We start from the raw sequence: 6,225 nt of genomic DNA, 5'->3' as shown, positions 1-6,225 counted from the left end.
GTCTGAAACACCAATTTAGGGAGCTGAGAAACACTAATTTAGGGAGGATTTTGGCTCATAAATATCAAATGAAAGAGTTTTTGATGTCCCAAATCAAAACCCTGTTTAGGGAGGGCTGGAATACAAGTATGGGGAGGCCTGGCAGACTGACTATACCCCAAACCCAGCAGGGCAAGTGCTGTGTGCCTGTGGTGGTGAGAACAACGGCTGGATGACTGCAGACAGAGCCTGTGTCCCATGTCTCTGCCTGGGACACTGTCCTGGGCTCGGAAAATGAGTGTTATTGGCACACAGTGCCCCATGAAAGAATTTAATCAGAGTGTGGGACTCATTTCCAAAACAACCTTACAGACACCTGGCCAAGAAGGAGGCACTGAGTGGATTTATGACATCCCCTGTGATGGACCAGCCTCTGGAAAGATGGAATGATGGAACGGGCTGGTGAAGATGACGGCGAGCAATGGGTGGTGGGACAATAACATTCTGCTCCAACTGATGTTATTCTTGCACTGAGAACAAAATGAAATTAAGTCATGTATACTGAAATGTTTCTCATTTTGAGAAATCACCCTGAATAGCAAAAAGATTGTATTAATTTAGCACCTTCAGATCCTTTCGTTTAGGCTTTGGAGAAGGAAAATAAAGAGAAAATTATTAAATGTTGATGTTGTATGTGTAGCATGAGACACATCTGCTCTACTCATTTAGATTATCAAGAGAAAGAAGGTTTAAATGCAATTGCAAAGCCCAGTGCATAGAGGACGAAGAAGGCTGGCTGCAGGCACAGATTAGAAAGCAATAAAGGTAAAACAAAGTTCAGGAGGAGAGTAAAAGTCGTCTGGCTATTATTTGCATAGCATAGTCCTTTGTGGTATTTGAACAAAACTTCAGGAAATCCAGGAACAGCTGCTTTTGATATGGGTAAACTGCTTGACATTGCATGGGCAGTACATACAAATCCAAGGAAAACCAGTTGGAAGCGACTAAATAGAAAATAATTCCAGCTGAAGAAAAAGGAATCAGCAGAGGACTGCTGTGCCCAGGGAGGAAGGGGGGAGGGGGTCTCGTGGCAGGGGAAGGAGTTCAGTTCCTTGACCTTCATTAGAAAGATGGGGAACAAATTAATGCACATATTGTAAAAAAGATGGACATTGGAAGCAGAAGTGTCCTCACTTAAAACCCAGGACTTCTCCAAACCCCCTCATGGCAACAGCTGGGTACTTGTGAAGGGGACCAGAGGTTTCATCCCCAGCAGAGCCTGTGGTAACAGCCACACTGGGAAAGACAAAACTGGGAGTTTTGGTAGGCACAGGAGCTGGCTATTTTGTATGAAATACCCTGCAAGGGAAGTTAAGTGATGATTCCATCCCAACTGTCAGTGCCACTGGGACTTGTGAAATACGCCCCTTTTTCAAGCCAGCTGTGCAATGCAAACTTCACAGTGCCAGAGGTTTATGTCCAAAAAGGAGACAAAAGGGTCCTGCAACTTTATTCGAATAAAGGGAGAGGCCATGACACGTTTACCCTGGGGTCTCTCCAAATTTTTGAGGACACAGCCTCCTTTTCAATACTGTTTTCCCATCCACATCACCCTCTGTCTTTCCTCACTGGCTGAGGTACCTGAGAGGTACAGACTTCCCAAACCAGCCAATACATATCCCCTCCTAATATGCACCCCTCTTTTTCTTTGTACCTCTGTTATTCTTTTCTAAGACCAGGGATTTAACACGGTCTTGGATAATCAGCAGTCTGTGTCAATTAGTAGCATTCCTCTGAAATGTGTGGTTCCTCCTGTTGCTTCTTTCACCTGCCAGTATCTGCTTTTATCTAGAGGCAGACTCACAGTTTGTAAAGACACATTCCTCCCATTCCTTCAACAAATTCAAACTGGGAAAATTATGCATAACCCATCAATTTTTGTACTTGCCTAACTCTCCAAAACCTTTATTAGTAGGAAACTTACTGTGAAAATTGAATGCAGAGATGAAGTTTTGGGAATGCTGCTTCATTCAAACAAGAAAGCACTGATGAGGGCTCCAACTTTAGGCTTGCCAGATCCCACAAGGTCTTTTGAATTATTCACCTGTGCCAAGGATGGCTCAGCTGTTTGTGAGCAGTCACAGCTACAGTGCTGTCAATTCAGGAAGCTCCCAAATTGGCTCTGGGACAAAGCCTGACAGTCTGTGTACCACAGTTGGTACCCACAGGCTGGGAACAAAAGGGAGGCCACTGGCTGTCCCCAGCTGTCCCAGACTGCAAGGCAAGATGTATTCTATTTGCCATCTGTTAAAGGTGTGGCAGGTATCTTCTGTTAATTGGGCAGTTTTTCTTTATCTCATCCACAAACCAATCCTCCCTTCAGGGAGACATTTGCTGTTAATGAGCCATTGAGTGTCACTAATGAATTACATCATCCCATTGGGAGATGCTCTGCTCAGAGGGAGGAGCCAAGCATTCCTAACTGGATATAACCTGAGATCTTGGGACACCAGAACAGCATTTCTCCTGGATTCCCAAAGGTAACAGCTGCCTCTTCCACTGGATCTTCAGAGGAAGACTCCACCCTTCTACAGGATCACTGCTCCAACAGAACCACACCTGACACTCCAGGACTGCAGCCACCATTCCAATTGGACTGCTACCAACACCCTGACCCACAGAGTGTCAGGCTGGGCTCTGAGTCTGTCAGTGTTGTTTTGTTTTACTGCATTGTTTATTTTATCTTTTTATTTTCTTCCCTAATAAAGAACTATTATTCCTGCTCCCATATCTTTACCTGAAAGCACCTTAGTTTCAATTTTATAAGAATTTGGAGGGAGGGGGTTTACAGTTTTCCATTTCAGGGGAGGCTCCTGCCTTCCTTAGCACACTCCTGTCTTTCCAAATCTAGACACCAGCCAATTGCTCAGGTACCAAGTGGAACTAATGGACCCTCAGAACCACCTTTGTTGTTAATCCAGCTGTGTTTCTGTTGGCCTCCAAAGTACTCCAGAACATGATTGCCTACAAACAGCCAAAGGAGTTGATTCCAGCCAGCCGGACTTGAAGGAGAGCCCGATGGAGAACCCAGACTGGGAGCTATACATGGAGAGAAGTAGCTTTGTACACAAGGGAAAACACTTCTGGGTTTGCAGTGACTAGGCTGAACAAAGGAGTTAGATCCAAGGCTCTAACATCAGGTGTTCCAGCGCAGAAGACCAAACTGGTTGCTCTCAACTGAGCATGGGAACTGAGAAAGTAAGAAATTGATCATCTGGATGGATTCTAACTATGCTTTTGGTGTAGTGCTTGCCCATGGGACAGTCTGGAGAGAGAGGTTTGTTATCAGCACGAGGTTCATCAATCAAACACAGCACACAAATATTACACCTGCTGGAAGCGGTACAAAAGCCAGCTGAAGTTGCAATTCTGCACTGTAGAACACACCAGACAAGTAAAATAGGGCCAAAATAGGGAAATGACTTGGCTGACAGGGCAACTAAAGAGGCTGCAGAAAAAGGCATCCACATTTTGGTTCCACAGCAAGAGATCAGTGTAGCATCTGTTAGGCTAGAATATGGTGCAAAGGATTGTCAGTTAAGTGAAGCATCATAAGCTAGACTTCACCCTGGTGCATGGGCAGTCACCCCTTCTGGACAAGTAATAGTTCCCAAAAAATGATGAGAGAAATACTAGAGAGCACCAATCTATACATTGCAGTGCAGAAAAATGCTTAAGACACTTAAGAAAGGCAGCAGTTGGCTCCAAGATGACCAGAAAGGCCAGTTAAGTTTCACCCAGGGATTGGTCATAAAATTCTTAGAAAATGTAAAGATCAAAGCAGCCAAAATACTCATTGTAATTAATTGTTGGAAATGTTCTCAACTAATGCTGAGAGGAATGGGATTCCCTTGGAGGGCCCACCCTGTGGGGTGGCAGAACTCTGTCAATGGGCTCTGAGTTGTAACGGAGTCAGTGAAGGGACAGTTCAAGAAAACTGCTGTGGAACACAGGAATCCAATGATCATTTTGACAGGATTCACTAAGATTTTCCTTCAGGAGAAACCAAACCCTGTTATTTCAAGGGTTCAAGGCCACAGTGTGAAAGGATTTCTGTGCTTTGCCATCGCTCCCAATGCCAATAGAACTCAGGGTGCTGGAGCTGGTCAGGGTCAGTGTCATACCACTCCCAGCTGCAGGGCCACTGTGAAACTCCTCTGGCCCAAAGGCACTGGGGACACAGCAGGAGTACAGAGAGGAGCCTGAATCCATCAGCAGCCCACAGTGGGAAATAGGAAATCAGACCTTTGGTACTGGAAAATGGAGCTGCTGGGTGTTACAGTCATATTTTCTGAAAAATCCCTTCGCCCAGGATTTTTCTCCTGGGAAGCTGAGAAGCCTCAGAGAAAAAGGAAAACAGTATAATCTCATTTGTTTCTCCTGTGTTTTGCTGCTTTGGAATGTGCTTGGACATTGTTTACCAACAGATGGTTGTTTCATTGGTTTCATGGGAATTGTTTTGACTCATTGGCCAGTTGGGGCCAAGCTGTGTTGGACTCTGGAGAGAGAGTCACGAGTTTCATTATTATATTTTTAGCCTTCTGTAAGTATCCTTTCTGTATTCTGTGGTATAGTTTAGTTTAGTATTCTTTAATATAGTATCATAAATAATAAATTAGCCTTCTGAGAACTTGGAGTCAGACTTATCATTCCTTCCTTCATCTGGGAACCCCACAAATAAAATAGCTGGGCGTGGAGACTGCCCATAAACACCTTCCTAAAGAATGGTTTGGGTCCTGTTGCCAGGCAATGTTGGTGCCTCCCTTTGGGGTACTTTGGCGACAACCACAAGGAAGAGTTGGGGCCCAGAGCAGAGGCAGCTGATGATGCTCCTTGCACTGCTCCCTCCCACACGGACTCTGCGGGGCCATGGAGGGGGCTCAGAGGTGCCTGCCTCGTTCCAGAGCTACCAGAGGGGCTTGGGGCTGCCCTGGATCCTCCTGGGGGAGTTCCCTGAGGGTCAGATGAGTCAGTGCCCAGACTCCTTTCCCTGGGCCTGCTGTGTCCCCTGGGCTGCAGAGCTCTCCTTTGCCAGTTTGTTGCCAGAGGAGGAACTGTTGGCACCTGATGGGTTAATGCAATGCTCACTCTTCAAAAACCCTGGAGCCTCTGAAACCACTCAGTGCTTACTCTGCAGGAGCATGTTAAACATTAACCAAGAAGAATGGTCAAGTAACTAGCACCGTTATGCCAACTTTTCTCCTAATTTGGGAAGCAGTACCAGTTCACTGGGCAGTCAAGTCTGACTTTGGGGTCACCAACCACCAGGAACCACCAAAGAGACCACCTGCCCAAAGGAGAGGGAACATATGTTAGTGATTACAGGGAGATGATTATCACTTAGATGTTTATTCCAGGAAAATCAAGGAGCATGTCTCTAAAATACAGTTTATAAACAGGAGCTTTCCTGTACTCAGCATTCACAGTACTTTAGAGGAGATACCCCTTGTGCATCTGGCTGAATAAAGAATGCTGCTTCTTAATGCTACATTGGTGTCAGGGAGTTTTATTTTGCCAGTTTTTGGTAACAAGGTGACAGGAGACTCAGTCCTTTACCTCGGGATGCCCCCAGCCTGGGCAGGATTCTGCTCCCGGGGTCCATTCACTGCTGCCCTGATGGGATGGGCTCTCCTGGCAGGTTCTGATGTCCTGCTGAAAAGTGCTCACCTGCCACCAGAGCCGTCAGGAGCTGCAGAGCCCCAGGCAAGTGACTTGGAGATCATTTGTCATCTCCATGGCCATTGGCCACAGAGATCAACAGCGGATTTGTCGTTACATCAGCTGTGGGTCTTTTGGTAGATAAAACCAGCACTGGGAGATAGAAGAAACAATGGGAAGGATTACAAATAGATGACAATGAAAAAGTGATAAAACAGGTAATAAAAAGAATAAAATAGTTAGCTCATGCACCGGTCCAAACATAAAAAAAGTAGAAATAAAAATGAAACATGTTCTTCCTCATATGTACTGTAGCAACTCTAACCTTTTTACCATGCATAATTCCTTGCTTAGTACAATTTATTCAACATGTAATCAAAGAGATACAGGTAATAGCCATGCCTACTAATTCAGAGATAGCTACAAAAAGACAGAAATTAATGCCACCCAAGGCTGTGAGGAGACACCTTGTCCTGAGCACCTGCACCCCCAACAGCTCCCCTGGACCCCAAATTGTCCCTCAGAATC

This window comes from Onychostruthus taczanowskii, unplaced genomic scaffold, assembly GCF_017590055.1.
Source record: "Onychostruthus taczanowskii isolate IOZ18803 unplaced genomic scaffold, ASM1759005v1 scaffold325, whole genome shotgun sequence".
Taxonomy (NCBI): Eukaryota; Metazoa; Chordata; class Aves; order Passeriformes; family Passeridae; genus Onychostruthus; species Onychostruthus taczanowskii.
The sequence above is the reverse complement of the archived record's forward strand: the minus strand, read 5'-3'. Positions refer to the sequence as shown.